This window comes from Ambystoma mexicanum, chromosome 5q (genome assembly GCF_040938575.1).
Source record: "Ambystoma mexicanum isolate Mex_15411 chromosome 5q, UKY_AmexF1_1, whole genome shotgun sequence".
Classification (NCBI taxonomy): domain Eukaryota; kingdom Metazoa; phylum Chordata; class Amphibia; order Caudata; family Ambystomatidae; genus Ambystoma; species Ambystoma mexicanum.
In genome coordinates, this window is record NC_090933.1 from 698,912,792 (window position 1) to 698,939,655 (window position 26,864).

Sequence of the window (26,864 nt, forward strand, 5' to 3'; positions counted from 1 at the left end):
CATGCCAAGTTTGATTCATTTACGACATTACGACAATTAAATGCAGCAAAATGTTCCAAATCATGGTCTCCTGTCACATGAGCCAAGGATGGATATAGAGTCGTGCTTGGAGGTCTAGAACAAACAATATTGCATGGCTGCACTCCCTTATATTCCCGGAGACAAGAATACACTGCAAGTACAAGTTCAAAGACAATATTCATGGCAGAAGGCATGATAGACATTGGGCTAATTGGGTGGGGAGGTAAAGTCGAGTCCACCTCCTGGCACCTGGGTATGAGCTTATGTGCCGCTAAGTGAACTGAATGTTACAGACATGGCATGAGCAGGCCAACCAATTGTAGAAGGCCATATTAAAAAGGGTTTTTATAGTTTGAGAGCCAATGATATATTGTGTACTTTATAAAGTAGAGAATGACTTACATTCGAGGTAGGCACAAGATGTCCACCTGACAGTAGAGACCCTATCACAACCCAACTCCATATAGAAAGTATACTTAGATGTTCCCCTTTAGCATATCACAATCCCATGTAGGTTTCTCATATTTGCCACGCAGTATGATGCCATGTATGATGAATTTTTACTATATAACTGTGATGAAATGTAGGAAAGCTCAAGCAGACGTCTGTTGATGTCCGTTATAACTTGCTGTTTTAGAAAATTGATATTAAAACAGAAAACGTTACCATCTTCCTGAGTTGGTTTGATTATTTGGTGTCAGAGGTATTCTGCATCCCATACATTGCATTTGTGTTGCCTAAAATAATCTAAAGCTCACCTTTTCAGTAGGGCACACCTTGAACTACCTCTAAATACGTAACATACTGTTTATAGTGGACAAAACAACAGTGGATTGGCTTCTGAAACATTTTGTGTTAGGTTGCACCCCCTCCCCACTGATTGGTGGGCATAGTACCCCAACCGTTGACTATGGCTCTTTAGCAGCACATACGTGAAATTAAACCTATGTGTTTTATTTCCATCAGACTACTCCCCATTTTCCCAATTTGTCCATCATCTCTCATCGGTAGGCCATCAGCCAAAGTCTTCTGTTTGTAGTTGACCTTGCTGTTGCTCACTGTCCTGGAACATTCAAGGGAGTATTAACACACCACTATCTTAACTAAAGGCTCTAATGAATAGTCTTTGTTTTTTACTTCAGAGCCACATGTGAAGAGAACACACATTTGTCAATTTCAGCCTTTCATGTGCTGCTTTTTGATTTATTTTTTAGCAGGGAGCTATTGCTCCTTTTGGCCACTAGAGACTTGCTCACTCGATCTCATATGAACTTTTATTCTTTTAATTGACCAACAGTTTGGCTCTCACAGATGTTTTTGTCTTCCTTCATCTAGGAAGAATGCCCCACATTCAGAGCGTATCCATGTACTCCCTTTGTTTTCTGTGCTTATCCTTTGAAAATAGCATCTTCACTCTAGGCCAACCTTGACTCATTGTCGGCTCTGCACACAGTGCTGTTTTCATGCTTCTCCTGATTCTTACAGACTCTGCCTGTCTCTGAGGTAACTTGGTTATATTGAACGTGAACCAGCATCCATTTTCCTAATATGGCTGTCCTCGCCACCTTTAGTCCTCTATAGCAAGCTTCTATAAATTGTCTTTCTACCATGTGTTACTGCATATTTACAGTTATTGGTCAGTAAGTCACTTTATCTTCTTTAGATACATGATTATTTCAGCTTTAGGCACATGTTACTCTTAGTGCTTCAGTTACATTGTTATTACGAGTTGGTTGCAGCGGTAAAAATACAGCAGTAATGCTATTACTGCTGGATTACCGCTATAGTGCTATTACCACCAGCGGTAATAGTGCTGAAAAAGCCCTACAAAGTCCTATGGACTCTAAAAAGAATTAGGACTAAAAGCCCCACCAGAACTCATGATCCGGTGCAAATTGCGCCAGACCGAGTTATGGTAATGCTATTAGCGTTAGGCAGAATCCCGGCAGAATTACCAGTGGAATACCGCCCAACTCGTGATGCGGCCATTTGTATTTTCATGTCATTTTGCCATAGGTTCATATATCTTTTTTATGACATCACTTTGTCCTCATCAGATTTCACTTTAATGTATATGCATAATGTTCATTGATGCATTCTGACATCGAGGTGACATCCCTCCATGTAGCATATTTGCATGCGACATCCTTCCACACTTTCAGTGCGAGGGTACATTCTGTATGGCTGTCTGAGTGCATAATATCTCTCATACACTCAATGCGGTATGGGAACAATGCAGGGGGTCCCATTTATGGGTTTTCTCCAACTGTTCAAGTATGACGGCCGTGAGAGGGCGGGAACTGGCAAGATGGCTTCTACTTGCTCCTCTACAAAAGTCTTGAGAACTTTACAGTACTTAAGTAGATCCAGCTCAAGTCTGCGGGGGTTAATTATCAATGACCTTATAGTTCTACATGCTTTAGTTTTCATGCATTTTGCTACAATACACATGTTCAATATGAAGCCACATTTATTATTGCAGTATATACTTTGCAATTTGTCCACTGCCTGTGTGGTCATTGAGTGGAGAATGTGACCACATCCATATCAGTTGGCAACGTCCTACATGACCCAACAATTATGTTCCTCTCCTTGCTCAGCCTCCGCTGTTCTCATGATCAGCAAGAAGACTCGTAAATAATTCATAATGAAACTTAAACAAATATTGTTTATGCTTTTTCTCTCTCTACTCTTTCCCTTCCCATTTATTTTAAATGCACTATCTCTCCCTGAGTCAGAATCATAATTGGATCTTTTACTGTCTTCATGCCCACTTTGTTTGACCTTTACTGCTGGACTGTCGCAAACATCTATGGCATACTATTTCTGCAATCAAGCAGGGGCCTGATGGATAGGTTCTTGGGTACCGTTTTTATCTGTGTTCTGTTAGATAATCAAATCCACAGTTGCAAATTATCTGCCATTATACACCTTCTCATAATAGTGAGCTGTTATTTTATGATACACTTTCTGATTTTGTTGCACTTCTCATTTGATGCTGTGCAACTATATAACTAATTCCTGCATCTAATCGCATTTTGGATCTCCTTAGATCAAAGACAACACTACTTATTTAGAGTTCTGCATGTCCCTGCCAAACAAATACATCACTAAGGGAATATTTAATGCCAGTATGTTTTCTGCCCTCCAAGCCTGCATCATAAAAGGCCAATGTAAACCCCAGTGGCAGATATCTTTGCATATCTGTTTTTTCATTTAGTTCTTTTCATTCCTGATTGAAAAATTCGCCCTGCCCTCTGCCGGCAGATGTTAAGGCATGTAAAGCTTTTGTTCAATGTGCCTCAATGGGCATCATATGACATATTTAGATCTGGAAGATATCTCACGGGCATCATGCTCACATTGGCCAAAACACAATGCCGGGCAACATGGGTTCAATTCTCTGTCCATTAATTAGAAGATGGAGGAGTCTGGCATTAAGTACAATAGAAAATCACCCATAAAATTAAAAATAATAGATAAATAAATACATGAAACGCTTTTGTCTGAAGTCATTTTATCTGGAATATAAAACCTAGCAACAAAGTCATTTGCTAACTGTTTTGTCAGTGTAGAACACTTTCAAGTGGGGAATGCGATTGGGCATCTACTGAAGGCATCTACTATTACCAATACTTACTTTATCCATTTGTGTCTGCGGTAATGGATCGATAAAAGCCATATGAGCATGCTGCGAAGCAGCTGGCGGTCTCCCTTCCTTCATGAAGATATATTTTGTTAGTTCTGATTTGTCTGTCATGTTTCCAGCAAGCCTGACAATCAATGTTACCTATTCTCTCCAATAAGTTTGCATTCCCTGCCGCCGCCCTGCATGCTATAACCTGTCCCAACTTTGTCCACGTTATCATATGCCCAGAAAACAATGACCGCAATGAAATACAGCATTCCTCCTCTTTCTATGTAATCACAAGATCCCCACTGCCAGTCAGTTTCCATCGTAAACGCCCCTCTTTCCACACATTCATTGAAAGATGTAGGGGTTTCTTCTCCTTGCTTTAATGCCCTCAAAGCCTGTGATTTGTGTGAATGATGAGCTAATCTGTTCAGTGACAATTTAAAACAACATTTGCATCATAACCTGCTGCCCATTTACTCAACTCTGAATCTGGGAATTATATCAATATGTCTATGGTATGTATTAGCCAAATAGCACTTGTTGAATGTACCAAAGTGTAATACTGGCAACCTTCATTCTGTAGCTGCATCTGCTGAATCATCATCTTCCTTCCATATCCCTCCTATGAAATGTGATTTAACGTTCACAATATAAAAGTTTTCGGATCCATGCCATAAAGAATACAATTTAATTGCTGACCTATCATTACATCTGCAATGTTGATGTTCTGTCCATTGTAAGAAGATGATCTAAATCTGAATCACAAAACCTGAATTTACAATACATGAACTGGGACCTCTGGTCGAACATATTCATGGGTGTGCACAAGTGTAGTGTAAATTATTACTATTTGCATTTTATATAGCACTACAAACCCTCAGGCATCTGAGCACTGTTTAGCCACAGTGTGTGGCGCTCATTTTATCAACCTCGGAATGCTGAGAGGCTGAGTTTGGCCCTGCCGGGATTCGAACCTGCGTTGGCTGATGCTGCACGGATGTCAAAGCGAGCGTTCTACTCACATTTGACAATGGTGCACTTTGTCCTCCCAATTTTTTTTCTCAAAAGTGGGCAAATCATCTCGCTCCAGACATGTGGGAGCTGCCAATCCAAACGTGAACAGCAGTCAAATCTGGCCCTCTATCCTGTGGGCAATCTTGAATTACTGGTACAATGTTTATGCAACTTTAATGTCACATTCAAGCTTTCGTTCTGACACATCCACTTTCATTATTCCAGCTGTATCCCCGATATAATCCCGCACTTCCAAATCCAATAATGACAACATCCCTAGGCGTTTACCTATTGTCAAAAGTGGACACAATCCCTATGCACATTTCCAGAGAGAATATACCTTTCAACAATGTGTGGCTCATTTTAATGAGCACTTTCTGACATCCAATTAAATAGGCTATCTTACCCAGTGCCCATTACACTTTCAAGACTGCCCTTTTGCGCGAAGTGTATCTCAACCTTTATGGATTACATGCTAACATGTGCTTAGAGTCATACTGCGGTGTCCGCAATGCTGCCATGTTATTCTCTGTTATCACTGTTCATAGTTTCAATTGCATGCCTTGTCAAGGTGCCACAATACTTGGTGCTGTGTAGAAAAACTGCTTCAATGTTTCCAGTGCTTGTGAATGCTCCTACACTGTTGGACCTCTTTCTTCCTCAAATAATCATAGAAAGGCATAACAATTCTAGACACATAGGGGTGAATATACTGGTGAACCCTAAAGTACTCAATACTGACCGCAATGATTTGTTAGTTGTAAGAATCAGGAGTGCCATTAACAATTGAAGTGTGCCTTTATCAATGCTTTCACCCTTTGCTGATGGACACATGCCGAAACATGTCTTTCCTCCTTCTTCCGCTGTCTAACGAACCCCTTTCCTGTGTTCCCGTCAACAAGACTCTTAAACGCTTGGCATGTTCCCTCTCATTCTTGATACAAATCAATATATTATCCATATTCTGAAGCGCATTTTTTGCACATTTCATAAATCCAATAATCTTTTCATTACCCTGTGGTATATCCTGCAATTGTCACGCAACCAGTGTGGCAATACTTCCCAGAAGAATATTTGTCCTTCCTTGTATTATTTGTAACTGACTTTGTGTAGTGGCCAGTCCATAATGGAGTTGATTCTTAGTGGTAATCCAGTCACTGTACATCTCACACCAAAAAATGAAACCGCTTTTTCATGTCTTTTTTTGGTGTTGACTCAATCAAAGTTGAAGTCTTTTATGCAATGTTTTAATACACTGGGCCTCCTTATAAGTTTGCCGGTCGGGAACTACGGTACCGGTAAGCTTGCCGGTACCATAGTTCCCGGACCGGCAAACTACGAGGTGTGCTCGCGGGTGCCTTTCTGCCAGACCTGGTGGACAGAGCAGCAACCGCAAGCACAGCATGCGTTATAAACGGTGCCGGTGCATCCGACCTCCCCATTCCCATTCGCCCTATCGGGCCGAATGGGAATGGGGAGCATCTTTTTTCCGGTGCCCGCAAATGGGTAATTACCGGGTCTGGCAGGACCGTAATGACCCGGAAATTGCCCATCCGTGGACGCCGGAAAAAAAAGACAAAGGCGGCAGCCGTGCCTGTATTACTACCACCGATGTCATAATGAGGCCCACTGTTTTTTTGTTTAGTTTCCCTATTTCATCTATTTAGTGCAGCACAATATGCACCTCTGTCACTCCTACTCCTATCAGTCCCATGTAATAATGTCCACGAAAAATGGCACCTGGCAAAAAAGTCACCAAAAAATTGCAGTTTTGTTGCGGGGTCATTATTACATTTAACATGCGGGGGACAGCCCTGCAACTTCCAACCCCTTTTATCATTTTCTTTTCAAGGGGGCGGGGGACAAACCCTGCTCCCCTTGACCCCATATATATAGTCACCTTACATAACGTTGCGATGACCTTTTCCCAGCGACATTATGTATGGCGACCACATGTATGGGGACAATATTACCTAATACCCTCCTATCATGTCCACTATACTTGGAATATTAAAGACTTGAAGAGTTTAAACCTATTGCATAGACTCGATAAGCATACATTAAGCATATTGTCAATGGCTCCTCTCAGTGCAGTCATAATGCACTACTCACAGTGGTAGTGTAAGCCTGTCCCCGATGCTAGCAATACATTGATTTGGTGAAAAACATAGCCTGCAGTTTGCCAACAGTTGCATGGGATTCCTAAGCAAACAGCTACCATATCCCTGCTTTCTCCCATAAGTGCAGCCTTGTTTACTACTCACTGGGATTTACATATGTTCAATGGAGCAGCGCTGAACATTAACTACTGATTTAGCCACCAACATCTGTCGTAAAAATAGAGAGAAGCTTCCAAATCATTTCTGAAACTGCTATTTCATGCTGTAGGTGCAATAAACTTTCCCATGTAGTGACACTCGTCCAGAGGGAGATTATTCATTTGCAGCATGCACTTGCAGACACCACTCACCACTGTGAGGCCAGACATTTGGAGCACTGGAGCATTTCTGCATACACCCACGTGGCATAGTATCTCACACAATGTTATTCCTGTGTATCACACAATGAAACACTTGTGTGCAGGCGCATTATAAAGGACTTATATCATTATCATATCCTGCCTATTGAGTTACAAGTGTCTACTTTATCACATGCTATATTTGATGCTCATCTCCCTCGTCCTCGAGGTCAGCTAAAGCCTAATCCTAGAGAAAAACAGGCAAAGCTGTGCACCCCGAGTCCTCAACACATCCATGATGCTCCCAAAGGCAAACACATATCACTTCCTGTACATATCACTTCCCACACGTCTAATGGAGTCACTTTGTTTGATGTCACCCAAGCAGGTTAGGTTCTGGACCTTTGAACTGCAAGCCTGGCTGCCCTAGGCCAGGAGGTACTCTCAGCTTATCCCTAAGCATGCTGCCAAGAATGACCTTGTCCTGCTCAACCGTCTCTGTGATAACCTGGGTATCACTGGTCAGGCTCTGGCGTGCCTGACCTCTTTCCTTTCCAATCGACCCTCCCAGGTCCAACTGGGGTCCTTCCTCTCTGACATCTTTTTCTCTACCTGTGGTGTCCCCCAGGGATCTAATCTCTCTCCCTGGCTTTTCAACCAGTATCTGGCACTCCTTGCCCACCGCATCGCCGCTCTCTGCCCCAACTTTCAGTGCTATGCGGACGATACCGAGCTCATTTTCAGGCTACCCTCGGCCTCCTCCTCTCCTTCCCTCATCTCTGACTATCTGTCTGCTATCCAGGAATGGTGTGCCACCAATGACCTCTGCCTTAATGCCAGTAAGACTGAGATTCTACTCATCGGCACACCCACTCCCTCCTTCACTGCAGCTCTCTGGCCAGCCTCTCTTGGCCCTCTTCCTGCTCCTACCTGCAAGGCAAAAAACCTCGGGGTCATCTTCGACTCCACACTCTCCTTCTCTCCTCATATATCTGACATCTCTAAGAAGTCACGCTACCAGCTGCACCTCCTCAGAGGTATTCTTCCCTTCCTCTCCTTCCCCCAGAAGCTCACTGTCTCCCGAGCCCTGGTTCTCTCGAAGCTGGACTAAAGTAACAGCCTCTACCTTAATCTGCCTGCCTCCACTCTCCGCCCTCTGCAACTCATCCAGAACAGGACTGCGAGACTTGTCCTTGGCCTCAAGCCCAGGGACCGTATCTCTCCAGGACTGAAATCTCTACACTGGCTCCCAGTGGCTGCAAGGATTAAGTTCAAAACCCTCTGCATTGTCCACAAGGCCTTCTAGGACCTGGGGCCTAAATACCTTGAACTCTCTCTTCCTAAATATCTTCCTTCCCGAGCCCTTCGCTCATCCGTCTCCAACTCCCTCAGGGTCAGCTGCTTCTCGAAGCAACGAGCTAGGGGTAGATCTCTCTCCGCGGCAGGAGCCTCCCTCTGGAACAGCCTTCCTGCCTCCCTGAAACTTGAGGAGAACCATCTCCAGTTCCGGAAGCACCTCAAAACCTTCCTCTTTGCTCCTGCTTTCTCTTTCCCTCTCCCCTGCTAAATTCTTCACTGAATCTGCACTGAATCTGCAACTGGGCCAGTCTCTCCGACCTAGGTCCTTGGCCCAGCCACTCTCCACTTGCACTGCCTCCCTGGCAACCCCTGCACTGCGGGACTGTCTCTGTATCCCTACAGCCCCCCCTCCCCAGCACTTGTCTGCACTTACCTTGCACTTGCCACCAGCTGGCCCTATTATTTATTTTTATTCTACTTACCCTGTACTGCAATTCCCCCCTCCCCTTCCCCTTGCACGTTTCCCTCCCCCCTACCCCTGCACTTGCGTGATCTAAATGACACCTGGCCTAGTAGGATTGTTGTCTGTCTTCCCCTTGTTCCCCTTCCCTGACTTGTCGCGCCTTGTAACACTTGTGTATAGGCGTGTTACAAATGCCATATCATATCATATCATATCATATCATGTCCTTGTTGTCCGTTGAAGCCTAATATGCTTAAGCAAATGAAGGGGCCTAGTCCTGGCTTTGCCTTCTGCGTTCTTTCCATTACACCCACATTAGCTCTAGGGTCTCCAGGCAATTCTATCTATTTGGGACCTAGAGAGAGGGTGGGAGTGGCAGTTTCTTCAGGCACAGTGGAGCAAGGAGAGAACTGCTTCCTTGGGACATCTGTTCGAAGTCGCCATCTCAATGTGTTCCCTAAAGTATGACTCACTTTCAGATCCAGTTTCCTTTTACCATCATCCCTAATGTCTGATTTAGTCACATCTACTCCTTTCCCCTCTGCCCTGCACGTACTTTTCACCTGCCTTCCTCTTCTCCACCAGAGGTCTATGAAACGGCTCAATAATAAGAAACACATGCACATGTATACATAAACTTAACATATTCTCCAATCCCATTCTTTCCCATCTTACGTCTAACACCCCAGGCATCTCAAGATCAGGCATTCAAAGCAAAGGTCAGATCCTGTTTTGTCCTGTACGGCCCGGAAAGGCCCAACATCCCTGTTCTATGCATCCCAGAAAGGCTGACGTCATGTGGGTCAAACCTCACTCACCCATTGCAGTCCAACATCGTCCACAAATAGAAAAACATAATTCACACCCCACTCTTATGCACATCCAATCCACAGAATCCATCAGCATCCCATTCTTCCCTCTCTCCAGGAACTCACATCTAGGTGTTTTCACTTGTTCTGATGTATGTTGAATCCTAGGCCTTTTTCTCTCTCTCCAGGAAATGTACAACTAGGTGTTCTTATTTATTCTGCTGTATGTTGAATCGTAGGCCTTTTCGCTCTCGCCAGGAAATTAGCACCTAAGTGTTCTTACTTGCTCTGCTGTATGTTGAAACCTAGGCTTTTTCCCTTATCCTTGACACTTGGGAACCTGTATACCTACATGCGCTTTAAGACTAGGTAGCAATAATTTGAGATAGATGGGGATGCAGAATTTACTCAAACATCAATAATCAAACTGACTCAGGACGTTAGCAAAAGTTAGCCTGTTTAATATGCAATTGTCTAAAACAGGGAGTTACAGCGGACACCACAGACGTTCGCTCGATTTCTCTCTCAGCGAGTTACATAAAAAACACTGTTTATATAGTAAAAATGTGTCAACACTGATGTCACCCTATGTGGCAAAGTACAAAAACCTACTTGGGAAAGTGATAGGCTTAGAGGGAACATCTAAGTATACATTCTATACCTGACAGGGATAGTGATTGGGTCTCTAACATCAGGTGGGCAACTAAACCCTCCCCTAGTACATGCCATCTACATCATCACAAATTACATGACGATTCATTGGTTTTACAAACTATAAGGCTCTCTGTTATGTTGCCCTCTATAATTGGCTGGCACCCTCATACCCCTCTGTAATATTCCACACATGCTAGCAGCATGCAGGCTGGTACCCCAGACCATAGCTTCCCATCCAATTAGTCTGACATCCATCATCACTCTTGCATTCTACCAGTCAATTAAGCTTTGAACTTGGCCTTGTAAATGTTCTCTGTTTGTTGTTTGTTTGTTTGTCTGTTTATTAATTTCTAATGTGCACCAAACCCATGGGTAACAGGGCACAGAAATAAGATAATGCAAAGATTACAAAGTTACACATTATACAGGTTACACTAAAGGTACATGGAACACAAAGTATCAGAATAAATTACACAAGATAATACTGATAGTATGACATAATTCAACTAAGGGTTTAAGGCTGGAGTGGGCCAAAGGGGTGGGGTGGGTCAAAGGGCAGATATGGCATAGGAGATAAGGTGACTAGGGGTTCTTGGAGATGATATGTTGGATGGCGTTCCTTCTAAAGTGAAGGTAGGGTTGGTCTGCTCTCAGATTATATGGTAGTGAGTTCCAAAGTTTAGCAGCCTTCACTGGAAAACTGTTACCACCAATCGTGGTTAACTTATACTGTGGCGTTATTTTGTGGTGTTTGTAGTCTCTGGATGGTAATTTTGTTAGCGCCGCTGTAGAGGCCCTAATGCTCTCTATGCTCGCTAACCCTTGTAATGTACTTACTTAATTGGCTTCTACTTATCGCTGCTACGCACGGCATCTATGTCCATGTCTATGCATTAGCTAACTAGCCCATGTTCTAACTGTTCTAGTTACACCACTCTAGCCCTCTTATGCATTGTATTAGCGAAATGAACCCGCCCAACTTTCTCTTAATTAGTAAAGTTGAATTAGCCCACTCTCCAACTGTGCTACAAAGCTGAATTCGGCATTTTTGCATCTATTAGCAAAGTTGAATCTGCATAGTTTTGCATCTAATTAGTCCATTCATGTATTTATCAGCAAAGTTGAATTTGTCTGTATTTAACTAGCAAAGTTGAACTATTCTCCCACTGTGCTACAAAGCTGAATTTGCCCATTTTTTCATTACTCAGCAAAGTTGAATCTGCATAGTTTTGCTTCTAAGTAGTAAACTCGAACCTGCCTATTCTCTCACTGTGCTAACTAAGTTGTACCAGCCTACTCATGCATCTTATTAGCAAGGTTCAATCTGCCCACTCTGCTCCTGATGAGTAAAGATGAACTAACATACCTCTCATTGTATGCATTGTACTAGCAAAGCTGAATCTGCCCATCCTGGCATTGTAACAACCAAGCACTACACCAGCCTAATCTCAATTAGCCTACTCCCCTGCATTATATCAGCAAAGCTAAGTCGCAGCTGTCTGTAATTGCTTACAGCGCCCACGTGCTTGCACCCAGTCCTTAACCTACCCATACTCATAACTATGTTCCCCTGGCTCATTCTCATTATGTTCCCTTTTTGTGTCCTGAACAACAACACACCTTGCAGCTCTAACAGCTACATATCAATGAGCAACGGACTAGCCAAACTCGGTTGCCCAAGACACTTCCCTATTCCTTGTCCCTCTCCATTCCTGCCCACCCTACCACCTTCCCCCCTACTACCCACAGTCATCATACGACCAAAGTTAGTCTTACACCAGATAATACACGGCTCAAAACTCCTAGCCCTCCTAAGTATGATTACACTATTATCAATACCAACCAGCCCATACCACTAGGCTACCAGCTAGCAACCAACCTGGACCTCTCCACCCGCAACAATAGACTAGGCTCGAGACTCCACACCACACCCAGCAAGTCGCCCACCATACCCACTATCAAGGAAACCAACAAGAAAGATACCAACACTACTAATGCTGCTCCCTTAAAAGGCGCTCTACTTAATGTCAGATCCCTTGTCGCTCACCCCACTGAAATTGCCGACATCATCCTCTCAGCGGCTGTGTTGTTAACTTGTTGACTCCACTCCAGACTCCCCCGTGACATGATGATGTGAGTGTGTGGGGGTGGGGGTGTCACGTGGGTCTGTTGTTGAGCAGAGGCAGGAGCAGTGAGCTCACTTGTTAAGGCGTGGGAGGTACTTGAAACTCGTGTGTTCTGTGTGCTCCGCTCCGCCTCCGCGTCCGGGCCTAGTGTTGGGTGTTCTGACCCACGTTTGGACTATTATGCTACAACATTTGGTGCTGAGGGTTTAGGAAATCCAAGATGGCCTAAAAAGCCCACATGTGCGCCAGAATCTATGAAAACCGCGCAGTTTGTGCGCACACCAAAATGGTCGCCTGACTTGCCACCCCCCGTGCGGGTGTGCTGGGTCAGAAGAGCCATGAGTGAAATGGGGTGCCAAAGAGAAAAACAGCAGTGCCTGTTCGCTAGAAAGCACTTTAAAAATCACCCTTTGTTTCTCTGAAGGCAAGCTCAGAATGCCCTTTTCAAACATTGCAGAATATCCAACAATCTCACTGAACACCAGCAGACATTTGACAGAATAAAGTCTTGTGGCCATACAAAATCTGGAAAGAGGATGAGCCTAAAATAATGTTCATAGCAAAACTGGCTGAGCTGTGGATTTCAGCAGTTTAAGTAAATTTGGACTGAAAGACACTAAAAATCTAAATGTTTAAAAGAAATGAGTGACCTACTTTTGAGTGTCACATAGGTTGCAATTGTTTAAATGTCATAGTTTTAAACTTAGAATCAGCATTCTAGCTGCATACGTAAAAATTGGAAGTTTGATTTGGACAGGAAAACTGGCAGCCAAAGAGACATTTAGCTGAGGCCTGGCTTAAAAAGAGAGGGAATTTTGCCCACCAGCTACCCCCGACAGGAGTTGAGACTTGCACAACAGCTGTGTTCCCAGGCCTAGCTGCCTTTTGCTGTTCCCACCAAAAGGGATATGACACTTCTCTGATTGAATTACCTGGGCTCTGCAGGAAATTGAACAAAGCCCTGTCCTGACTCAGGCAAATGTTTTATTGGGGGGGTCGTAAAAGTGGCTTCCTCCTGGAAGGAAAGGAGAGGAGCACTGCCTGTGAGAGCAAGCTGGCTTGGCAGAACTGGAAAAACCAGAAATTCAACCTTGTGCTGGGGGGAAACCACACCCCTTTGGGGCCAGAACATAAATCTAAAAAGATGGATCATTCATAGAGCGGACTTGTGAAAATTTTATAAGTGATATCATTATTCTTGTGATTTTTCTGTGCACATTTGAAGACGTGTTAGGACCCGATGGTATGTTCAGGGGGGTCTTTAGCGGAAAAGAGGATATTACTCTAAATGTATGTATGTTAAAAATCTGACACTCCACCACCTAATGCCCACATGCTTTGCGAACATTTGTGTAAATGCGGGGACAAATCCAATATTGGTAACCCGACCAAAAAGTGTAATATGTTGCCATTTTTGAACCCAAGCCCCAAGGAAGAGCAGAGTTTGAACAGGGTATACCTCATGTGATATGTGATGGGTGCATGTAATTTCAAACCACTGTGTATCTATGAAATATGTCTTTAGGTCAAATATAGATTATGTGTAATTTGAAAGGGGAGTGACTGACACTCCACTTCTTTTCCCCAATCAAGAGAGAAAGGAAAGCTTGACCAATGGGCAGTTGAGAGAGGGGCTGGCTAGTGATGCTGCACACACACCCACTTTCAAAAGACATAAAAAGAGCCACTGGAAGCTAGAGAGGACATTCTATTCCACCTGCTGCGGGACGCTCTGCGGGGAAAATCCATACTTTACCTCCATCATCCTCCAGAGAGCCGACATAGAGACTTCATTCTATCCACCTACAGAGACCAAGACTTTACTTCAAAATTTGTAGCAGAGAGGTCAACTACAAGCTAAATCCCTCTTTAGCAGGCCTCAAATCATTGCCACTATTCACAGCCAGGCGAGCTGTTTGAATTCTTTGCAAGAACTCTTGCCATTTGCCAGAGAGCAGTGTTGTATCCAGAGAGAGACCAGCTGAACCGGAGACCGCTGTATCCGGACCCACAGACCTGATCAGAACCAGAGACCCAGACCAGACCAGCAGAGTAGAGCTGACCCAGACGCTGTGCGCAGAAACCGTCCGTGGCGAGTGAAGAAAACCTGTTGACCAGATCCGTGGCGAGGCCCATTCCTTTTAAAATTATATTGTGAGTACCTAGCAGAACTGTGCAGAACCAGTCTCTTAGTTAAAATAATATAATTCAATCTATTTTAATCTAACCAGAACTGCCCCCTAACTGTCACCTGTCATTTGCAAAGCTGTCACTTGTCATTTTCTAGCTGCAAGCTGTAACCTGTCGCTTTGAACTTTTAAAATTTCAAATCCGAAAAACTACCTTTATTTAATCGTCCGTATCTCTGGAATCTCAGCTTTTCAACAAGCCTAGAACCGACTTCCTACTCCTCATACTTCTGCCGTAATCACGATTCTCGCACTCGCGAATTTTACCGCGATTTGCAATTTGGTTAAAAATCCAGCCACATGTGAAAACAGCAGCTTCATTGCTTTCCCTTGCCAAAAATTCGTTTAACCTGCTAGTTACTCCTAGATCCTTGCTAAAGTGAGCCTGAACTCATCCCAAGTATATTTCACTCACCCCGAACCTCCTAAAGGGAATTAAAACCATTTTCAGCATATTTCTCACTGCATTGTCACCATATTCAAAGCATTTTGCCTGTGTTTCAAAACTCCTATCTGTTGTATAAGCTGCTGGGGGGGAATTGAACTGAATTCTATTTGATTGCATTCCTAAGAACTGTGTCATCTTCATCTCCTTACAGTGCATAAAAGGGGGGGGTGAATTGTCCAAGAAAGTGATTACATTGTCTTTTGCTGAAATCCTATCAAGTTATTTTCTGTACTGCATTTCATTCCACATTGCATCCATTTGAAACCATAAAAGTATTGTTGCTATCGTATCCATCCTATAACCACTCATCATTGATTATAAAGAAGTGTGCTAGTGCCGGACTATCCATTATTGATTACTGCTCAGATTAAGTGTGATATTCAATTATTAATTTATTATAAAGTGTGATATATATATCTTTTGTTTAAATTATCAAATAAACCTTTTAAACTTGCAAAACAGAACTACTTCTTGGCTCAGTGGGGTCAGGGGGATTCCAAGAGAGGGGTGTTATATAGGGGTAGTCATCCAGAACGCATGAACTGGACATAAAGATATATCAATAAGGGTTTCCATTCAGTATCCCAGACTAGGCATTGATTTAGCTGTAGTGTTGAATTGAATCCTCTTACAAATTGGGGGCTCGAGCCGGACGTTTGGGTTAGATCTATCACTTGTGCAGATTAATACAGTGTGCCAGCTGACCAGATACACATATCCGGTCGGATCACCACGCTGTGTTACGCTGTAAAGTACTCCTCAAAGGAACGCTCTAAGGAAAAGGTCTGTTTTGCAAAAATAAAATATAAACTTCTGTAAGTCAGGAAGGAACTCAAATTCCAGAGTGACGACCTTGGTAGATATGAAAATAGCCAGAGAGCACTTCTTACATAAGTTATTTGTGAGAGGTGAGTGGACTCACCAGTGCTGCATGGTCTGGTTGCAGGCCATCACGCAACAGGTCACTGAAACAGGGTCAGATACATGGAGAGATCAGGGTCCCTTACATGTGGCCCTGAGTGAACTATACATGGCTCCTAAAGCTAAGGATGAACAAGACAAGCTGGTTAGGATAGCGGCATACCTGTACCTATATATGGGAGACATGCAGGATAAATGTACTGAAAGCCAAGATCTGGCGAATAAGCAACAGATGGCGTTAGAGAAGGTTCAATCTGACCTGGTCTCTTCTGAGCAGAGGCTGCAGGGGAGCCAGGAGTCAGAAAATGATAGTAGGCAGTATATCATTAAAATAAAAGAGGATATGGATGTCCTGCAACAGGAAAAGGCTGATCAGGATACCAGATTTCGGGCCTTGCAGAAGGAACACCAAGAAGGTTTGGACTCCCTACTGCAAAGCCAGAAAAAGCTGGAGCAACAACTGGACTTCAACAGGGTATGTGCTGAGCAGGTAGTCACCCTGCAAGGCCACCTAGATAGGGAAAAGGCAGAGAGTAATAAACTGATTTTGAAAGACCTGGGTACCCAGGCAGAGTTTGACCAAGAACGCCAGAAAGCTGGTGCCTTTCAAAGGCAAAGGGATGACCTGGCGGCACAAATGCAGGCTCTTAGTCAGGAAAGGGATACCTTAGGCCAGGAAGTCTGCCATTTAAGAAGGAAAATTGAAGAAAATCACCTGGCCCTCCAGGGACTGGGTGACCTCCAAAAAGAACACCAGAACTTGCTGGAGCACACCAGGAGGGTGGAAGATGCTCTGGCAAGAAAGGAGCAGGCCAGTAGGGACGGTGCCCAGGAGGTAACCACCCTGCAGCAAAGACTGACCCAGTGCTCCAGGACCAATCAGGAAACGCAGAGAGAGAATGAGGCTCTCTGTCAGCACAACAATAGGCTCCAGCAGCAGGTAGCCATGCAGGAGAGACTGATAGAGTCTAGTAAGGCCTTAGTTGAGGAGCTGAAAGCACAGGCTCTTGCATGGCAACAGGGAGCAGGGGCGGATAGAGATGAGGTTCGCTGGGAAAGACAGATTCCTGAGCATAACCTTAGGAGTCCTAGTGCCAGAGGCCTTCATCTCTACCAGTCCCTGGACTCCTCCACCCCCATGCTCCCTGGCGCACATGAGCACGGGGCCACAGGGATGGCAGATTACTATCCAGCCAAAGGTATGGGGCTCATAGGCCAGTACCACCCAGGAATGGAGGGGCGGGCATCCGAGTATGGGCACCCAAGTACAGTCCAGTTTAGTGGGGAACCCCAGGGGAGTAGGCCCATTAAGGGCATCTTGAAAACCTCTGCCCAGTTAGGTCAGTGGGGGGGTACCCAGCAAATCCTGGCAGCAAGGAGGGATCTGAAGACTCCTCTGAGCGACACAGGACACAGGAGACCAGGTCCCCACATTCTGCCAGCCATTCCCAGGCTCGCAGAATCCGGGAAAACCTGTAAGATCAGACGGGAACCTCTGGGAGCAGTGCCTCTGAGTCAGAAGATGAATGGACCAGGGTTACCCGAACCAGAAAGGACAATAAGGCAAAAAGGGCCTTGCTTAAGGACCCATTGAAGCAAATAAAGGCAATAAGGAGTGTCATCACGCCTTATCATAAGAACGCCAAGTATTCTGTTTGGGAACACTTGGAGCTCTATGAGCAAATGATGGAGACTTTCCATTTGAAGGACAGCAGTAGCTGCATCCAGTACGTCAAATGGACATTCTCCCCAGAATACGCCAGTTTCTTTGCGGGGCTGGAGGACCAAAATCATTTAAGATGGTCCACCTATAAGGCGGCCATCTTGAAACATTTTTCTGTGCACCGAAATCCTCAAGAGGCTCGCAAGGCGGCCTACAATTTGCAATGTGGGGAGGATCAGGCCCCACAAGAGTTTGTGCAAGAATTAAAGCGTGCTTTTGCGCAGACCACCAGAAGGGTGCGCACGGACAGCAGAGAAGTTGTTAATACTTTTTTCCATGTCTTGCCCAAATACATAATGACCCAGCTCATGAGAGATTTTCATGAGAAAAGATCTTTAGAATGGGTCATTGAACAAGCCACCCGCATCTACGAGGTGCAGAAACCGGTGGAAAACAAAAACCAGCCCAAAAACCCCAAAACCAACAGCACCCCTGCTGCTGCCAAGGTGGCAGAGGTAAAGGTTGCCCCCGTTTTAGATTTGGAGATGGGGGGCCTAAAAACCTACCTGCACCTAATAATACTAGGCCCAGAAGGTCCTCGGGCCAGTCACAAACAGGGAGTCAAGGAGGTAGTCCCACAAATGGGGTCTCTCGCTCTCCTGATTATGTAAGTCCCCGTTACAAGGGAAATCGACCCATCCTGGGTTATGTGTGGACTCCTCCAGCCCAAGGGGGTGGATCCAGCCAAGCACCTAACCCAGGGAACTTCCCTCCTAACTTCCCACAGGAGGGCAGAAATTCCCCAAATCCTGGGCAGAACTTTTTCCCCAGGTATCCGCCCAATTTCCATCCCCAAAATCATCCATCCTTCTTTCCCCAATTCCCTGAGCCCAGACAACCTAATCCGGGAGAGGGGAGGCCAAGGGTGGAGGGGTACCAAAATCTTCCCAACCAGGGGTACTACCAGAGAAGGGATAGCTACCCTTCCCGGGATCAGCCCAGGGGAGAAAATAGAGCCCCGTATCAGACTGAGCGGTTAAAGCGCCAGGTCCAAAATATGGCACGGGATCTGGGTCACATACTGAGGGCTCAACAGAACCCTCAGATGAGCGTGCCACCGCAGACTGCCCAAAACTCTGGACCTGGTGCTCCAGAACAGTGACGGGGGCAGCACCCCGATAACACACCGGCTCCCAGGGAGGAGGCACAAGGGGAAGGGGGGTGTAAAACCTTGGAGGAAGCTTCCTTCCCAACTTGTAAACAGCCCCTGGAAAACCAGGAACCGGAAACAAAATCTCCTACCCCTGAAAGTCTTCCACCCAAGGAGCAGAGAGGAGGTAGGAGAAACAAAGGACCCAAACAGACCCACTTTGTGGAGGAGGTTCAGGTCTTCGATTTGAGGGAGAGGGATCCTCAGAAGATCCTGGGAAAAGGATCTTCTCCTTCAGAGATGGGGGAACTCCTCTCAAAGAAAAATGGGTCCCAAGGGATGTCAATTCAGACTGGGGAGATATGGAGACTGAGCTACCGCCGCCCATCATCTCATCCCAGAACCCACAATACCGAAATCCCCTGGTTCAAACCCATCCTGGTGACTGCCTCCAAAAGGGGGGGGGCGGCCCAGAACCGGAACCAGGGGAACCCACAATGGCACTGATCTCCAGTTGCCAACTTTTTCTTTCAGATTCCCAATGCTCTCCACAGAATTCTGCCCAAATCTCTTCGCTAGCAATGTCCAAAACCAGAAAGTTAGCCCACCAGTTGTCCAAAAATGTGCATTATCTGTGCCCCCTTGAGGAGAAGGAGGGAAGATACTATGCCCCGGTACAAGTACAGGGGCAGGGTACAATTTTGACACTGGTGGACACTGGATCCCAAGCTACCCTTCTGTCCAAAAGGGCCTTTGAGGAACTAAATGCAGGAAGGGGGAGAGTTACCGAATTCCTCTCACCTCTCTTCCTGGACAACTGCAGAACTTTGACGGGAAGGAAAATCCTGTTGAGGGGGCTGCAGACTTGGACATTAAAATTGGGCGACACAAGGTGAAACACCCGGTCATAGTAGTGACTCCAGAGGGCACCCCTTGTTTACTAGGGAATGACCTCCTGAGAAGGTTGTCACCCCTAATAGATTGTGTAAACAAGGTCCTCTGGACCCAGACTAGCCGACCAATAAAATTAAAACAGAGTGTCAACCATGTTAGTTTAAACGGCACCTGCCACATGGTGGAACAGAAATCTGACCAAGTAGAATTCCACTTGCAGAATAACCAAATTCCAGACGTGACAGTAATAGCAGTAGGACAACAGACTGGTGATGGGGGGTCCTCTCTATTTCTGAAAATCAACCTCCCTTCCAGTTTAAGGTGGTATTCCACACTGGAAGGAAACACCCTGAAATTCTTTACTAATCCACAATCAGAAACTCCCACTCCTATAGTCCAGAAAGATGTGAAATCAGCTCAGAGCCTGTCTGATATTCAGCAAATTGGAGAGCAGTTGTTCATCCCTGTTCAGTTAAATGATGGGAAGGACTCTGTTCTCGCTCGAGTGTGTGCGAACAACGGTAAGAGCTTCATCAGCGAAGACATGTTCCGCCAACTCCCAAAAGATCCAGCCATTCCCACATTCAAACTGATAGACAAATGGGAAATGGACCTGGAAGCACCCAATTCCAAACATCTCCTGCCAAGCAGGTGTATGCTCAAAATCTCCATTGGCAACAAGAGCATAGTCCACAATTGTTGGGTTGTGCGAGACGTCACTGCCGCTTTTTACTTAGGCAGTGACATTCTCAATCGCTTTGCCATTAGTTTGGACCTAATAAACTTCAAAGCTTGGTCCCGATTAGCGTATAATCCCATGGGCTTTGATGATCCAGAAAAAGCATTTAGGTCAGCTATATTGCTACCTTATGCAGTTGAGATTCAGATCAAAGAGGAAGTCACCATCCCAGAAAGGACCCGACAATTCTCCCTGGAAGTGAAAGTTAAAAGAGGACAACATTTGAAAAACCCTGATGCTTATATACACCTAAATGCTTCTCTCCAACAGCAAGGGTTGGGGGTAAACCCAACTCCATTAGTCATCATAGAACATGACACCATTCTAATAGAGGTGGATAACAGCGACTTAAAGAGTATTACTCTAGCCGCAGGCACCATTATTGGAATGGCGGTTGATGACCGACATTTTTCCATCGATGTAGGAAATGAACTGTTAGGACCAAACCCCAAGGACTGTTTTGACAGTGACAGTGAGGACAACACAACACCAGACAGGATTTTTACCCGCCATTGGGGGAACTTCCTGGTGTACACTTCTTGCCCTTATGGTAAGGAAGATGTGACTTGTGACTTCAGGAGGGATGAGGTGATTTTCCAGGTCCATGAGGGCTGCCTTTCCCACCTGAAGCCTCCAGTCCAAATCAGCACTCTGACCAGGGACTTCTCCACCCAGCTGGAGGAGGCCGCTGAGATAGCCAAACCAGAAGTCTTTCCAGGCTTCAGGCAGATGGTGGAAGAGAGAGTCAACCTAGCTGATGCCTGTGTGACTCTGGAACAGAAGCAAAAGTTGAAACAAGTCTTCTTGGATTTCCAAGATCTCTTTGCGGTAGACTCATATGACTGTGGTCGCACCGACATCCACACAACAACAATCCACACGGACCCTGGCATAACTCCAGTGTTTGTGAAGCAATATCGCTTGCCTCTCGCATCAATGGAGTCCCTTACTGAAATAATTAAGAACCTTGAGTCCAGGGGAATAATCCGTCCCGTCCACAGCACCTTCAATAATCCGGTGCTGCGAATATTAAAGCCAAACGGCCAGTGGAGACTCTGCGCTGACCTTAGGGAGCTCAACAAACGGGTCCATACTTCCCGATGGCCTCTTCCCTACATTGACCAAGGGCTGGCCCAGATTGAGGGGTCACAGGTATTCACTGCAATAGACCTGACCAATGGATACTGGACCGTGCCGGTCAGTAGGGAGGACCAATACAAGCTGGCTTTTACCTTTGGGGGCCAGCAGTATACATGGACCCGGACTCCCTTCGGATACCTCAACTCCGGCAATGAATTCAACATTTTCCTACATAAGGCCATGCCTGACCTGGGTGCGAGGAGTAACCTGGCTTATGTAGATGATGTCCTCATCAAAAGTTCATCAGAAAGCACAGTGGTGTAGAACCCGTGTTAATTTCTTGGGGCATGAGATTACTCCTCAGGGTCTCTGTCCCCAGGAAAAGAAAGTGGAAGCACTTCAGAAACTGAAAGACCCCACAACTCTGCGGGAACTAAGGAGCCTCCTTGGACTGACTAATTACAGCAGAAAGTTCATTGAGGGCTACGCAGAAATCACCAGACCCCTGATTCATCTCCTGAAGGGGGGGTCAAGTGGGAATGGTGTCCAGAACAAGCCGAGGCAGTAAGACAACTCAAAAGAAGCCTCTCACAAGCGCCCTGCCTAGCTTACCCTGTCAGAAACAAGGAGTTCTTCCTGGAGACAGGGTTCTCTAATACGTGCTTGACGGCAGTATTATACCAAAAGCATGACAAGGTCAATAGAGTAATCTCCTATGCGAGCAAAACCTTATCCTCTGTGGAGAAAAAATTCAACGATTGTGAGAAGGCACTCCTGGCAACGGTGTGGGCATTGAAGAATTACCGCCCGTTTATCCAGGGGGAACACATCATAGTGGAGACTCCACACCAGCCTCTGCAATATCTCCAAAGCGACAGAATCCGGGCTGGAAATGTGAGTAATTCCCGAATTACTTCCTGGATTCTGTCAATGCAAGGCTTTCCTGTGGAGGTCAGATATGGCCAAAACAGGAAGAGTCCCCTCGTACAAGGTCTGGCTGACTTGCATGATTGTGCCAGAGGAAACTGTCTCGAGGACGAAAGTCTAAAAATAAAGGACAACATGGAGGCATACCTTAATTCCCCCCACAAAGTCTTTGAAGAAGAAAAGTGTGAGGGAATGCCCACTGTGTATGTGGATGGATGCTCTTACCATGTTGACAACAACGGGGAGAAAGAACTGGTGGCCGGCGTAGGGAATGCATGGGTGAATGAGTCCCCAGAACCCTCCGCTGGATACAAAATTGGTCCCCGAAGTAGTCAGGTGGCAGAATTGATGGCTGTGCATCAGGCCATCCTCACTGCTGTCCAGCATCAACTCCACGAACTGGTCATCATCACAGATTCGGATTATGTACGGAACGGGTTCGTGGAGCACCTGGTTAATTGGAAAACCAGAGGCATGTTATGTGCTAATAACAAACCCCTGAAACATGGGAAGTTGATCCAAAACATTGATGATCTGGTCACATCGAATGGGATGACCATCTACTGGAAAAAGATCAAGGGTCATTCCAAAGTAGAGGGACCAGACAAAACTGGAAATGACTTAGCTGATCAGCTGGCCAAAACCAAGGCCATCCAAGGGGATCTAATAGAAATAGAGTCCCTGTTGGGGGACATCCAGGTCACTGCTATCACTAGGTCCCAGACAAATGCTCACAATGATCTGTCAACTGCCCAATGGAGCAAGGAGACCCCTGATGCTGATTTGATTACCGCTCAGAAGGGGGATCCAATAATTGGTAAATTTAACCAACACATTGAGGACCCTGAGAACTTTCCCCTGACGGATACCGATTACAACGGGAAAGAGGACCTTAGAGTGTTGATGAAATGTCCAAAAATGTTCCGGATCCAAGATGGTTTGTTGGTAAGGAAATCCAAAGCTGGCCACGATCAGTGGGTGGTTCCTACCTCATTCCGAAGCCTGATGTTAAGTCACGCCCATGATGCGGCCACCGCCGGTTATAGGGGGTTTCACACAACACTGGAAATCTTAAGAGAGGTTGCATACTGGCCACACATGGGCCAGGACCTCAACCAATACTTGAAGGGTTGTCTTGTGTGTGCACAATTTCAGCCAACATCCCTCACACACCGGGCGCCTCTCCAAAAGAGGGGGATGACACTGCCATGGTCAGATTTACAAATCGACTTCGTATGCCCTGTGATTCGCTCGTCTAGAGGAAATAAGTACATGTTGACTGTGACATGCTTGTTTACCAAGTGGGTGGAATGTCTCCCAGCCCCAAATTGCAAGGCAGAAACAGCAGCTGCCCTGATGATTAACCACATCTTTTCCCGTTTTGGTCTACCTCAAAGGATTGAGTCAGACAGAGGTAGCCACTTCACCAGTGAAGTAATGACTAAGATGTGGGAGATACTGGGGGTCAAGAGAAAGCTACACATTGCTTACAGGCCAGCTTCTTCTGGAGCAGTAGAGAGATACAACCGAACCATTGTGAGCATATTAAAGAAGTTTGTGGCAGATTCTGGGCCAAGTTGGGATATCCGATTACCTCTGGTCCTAATGGCCATCAGATCTAGCCCTTCATCTGCAACCAAAATTTCACCATTTGAGTTGATGACTGGACGCAGATGGTGCTTCCTCAGCATTTGCTCTACAGAACCCAAGAGCAAACATTGATAAATGCCTCCACAACTCATGAGTATGTGGAGAATTTAAGGAAACACCTTCAGCATGCTTTTGCCTATGCTCAACGGAATCTAGAAAGATCAGCTGAGAGTATGAAGACCCACTATGACCTGAAAACTTCCAGGAAGGAATATCAGGTGGGGGACCGGGTCTATTTATACAATTTCCAAAGGAACCAGGCCAAACAGCGAAAATCTTTGCCTACATGGAAGGGACCCTATGAGATTATAGACAAGATCTCCCCTGTGGCCTACAGGATCCGCATCCCCAAAGGCAGTTTGGCAGAGGGGGAAGACAAGTGGGTCCACATAAACCAGTTGAAGTTTTGCCATCCCAGGCACACTTTGCAGCAACTGGAGGAGTCCTCGGTAATCCCAGAGGGTACTGCTCCAGAGTAATTCAATTCCAACCCTAAAAGATCCTACCTATAGCCTATCAAATTCTGTGTTTCTCAAGTTTATGTGTTCCTGTCTCTTAATTTTAAAAAAATGTGCATGTTCATATCTGTTGAGTTCTAAAATATATATGCCACCCCACTATATCAATGGTGGGGGAGAAATGTCCATGAATAGGTATTGCCGCTCTTCCTTTGTCGTCCTAGGAGAAAGAAAACCTGGAGACTGGCCAAGGAGGACGATCCAGAGACCGGGAGCAGAGACGTAAGGGGCCCAGTGTACCGCCCAATACTCCCATCAGAAACGGCGAGGAAAACCGACTGATCCACCCCTGATGGAGTAAAGGATGCTGAACTTTGTCATCTGCAGAATTGGAAGAAGATGATGCGGACCTCCCAGCACGTGGGTCAACATCCTTAGCACCCGACATCCCCTCGACTCAATCCAAGTGCAGTCGCGCAGGGGGGTTTGTTGGGTGTTCTGACCCACGTTTGGACTATTATGCTACAACATTTGGTGCTGTGGGTTTAGGCAATCCAAGATGGCCGAAAAAGCCCACATGTGCGCCAGAATCTATGAAAACCGCGCAGTTTGTGCGCACACCAAATGGTCGCCTGACTTGCCACCCCCCGGTGCGGGTGTGCTGGGTCAGAAGAGCCATGAGTGAAATGGGGTGCCAAAGAGAAAAACAGCAGTGCCTGTTCGCTAGAAAGCACTTTAAAAATCACCCTTTGTTTCTCTGAAGGCAAGCTCAGAATGCCCATTTCAAACATTGCAGAATATCCAACAATCTCACTGAACACCAGCAGACATTTGACAGAATAAAGTCTTGTGGGCATACAAAATCTGGAAAGAGGATGAGCCTAAAATAATGTTCATAGCAAAACTGGCTGAGCTGTGGATTTCAGCAGTTTAAGTAAATTTGGACTGAAAGACACTAAAAATCTAAATGTTTAAAAGAAATGAGTGACCTACTTTTGAGTGTCACATAGGTTGCAATTGTTTAAATGTCATAGTTTTAAACTTAGAATCAGCATTCTAGCTGCATACGTAAAAATTGGAAGTTTGATTTGGACAGGAAAACTGGCAGCCAAAGAGACATTTAGCTGAGGCCTGGCTTAAAAAGAGAGGGAATTTTGCCCACCAGCTACCCCCGACAGGAGTTGAGACTTGCACAACAGCTGTGTTCCCAGGCCTAGCTGCCTTTTGCTGTTCCCACCAAAAGGGATATGACACTTCTCTGATTGAATTACCTGGGCTCTGCAGGAAATTGAACAAAGCCGTGTCCTGACTCAGGCAAATGTTTTATTGGGGGGGTCGTAAAAGTGGCTTCCTCCTGAAAGGAAAGGGGAGGAGCACTGCCTGTGAGAGCAAGCTGGCTTGGCAGAACTGGAAAAACCAGAAATTCAACCTTGTGCTGGGGGGAAACCACACCCCTTTGGGGCCAGAACATAAATCTAAAAAGATGGATCATTCATAGAGCGGACTTGTGAAAATTTTATAAGTGATATCATTATGCTTGTGATTTTTCTGTGCACATTTGAAGACGTGTTAGGACCCGATGGTATGTTCAGGGGGGTTTTTAGCGGAAAAGAGGATATTACTCTAAATGTATGTATGTTAAAAATCTGACACTCCACCACCTAATGCCCACATGCTTTGCGAACATTTGTGTAAATGCGGGGACAAATCCAATATTGGTAACCCGACCAAAAAGTGAAATATGTTGCCATTTTTGAACCCAAACCCCAAGGAAGAGCAGCGTTTGAACAGGGTATACCTCATGTGATATGTGATGGGTGCATGTAATTTCAAACCACTGTGTATCTATGAAATATGTCTTCAGGTCAAATATAGATTGTGTGTAATTTGACAGGGGAGTGTCCTTTCTGCAAGCCATTAAATGACATCGCTCTGACACTCCACTTCTTTTCCCCAATCAAGAGAGAAAGGAAAGCTTGACCAATGGGCAGTTGAGAGAGGGGCTGGCTAGTGATGCTGCACACACACCCACTTTCAAAAGACATAAAAAGAGCCACTGGAAGCTAGAGAGGACATTTTATTCCACCTGCTGCGGGACTCTCTGCCGGGAAAATCCATACTTTACCTCCATCAACCTCCAGAGAGCCAACATAGAGACTTCAATCTATCCACCTTCAGAGACCAAGACTTTACTTCAGAATTAGTAGCAGAGCGGTCAACTACAAGCTAAATCCCTCTTTTGCAGGCCTCAAATCATTGCCACT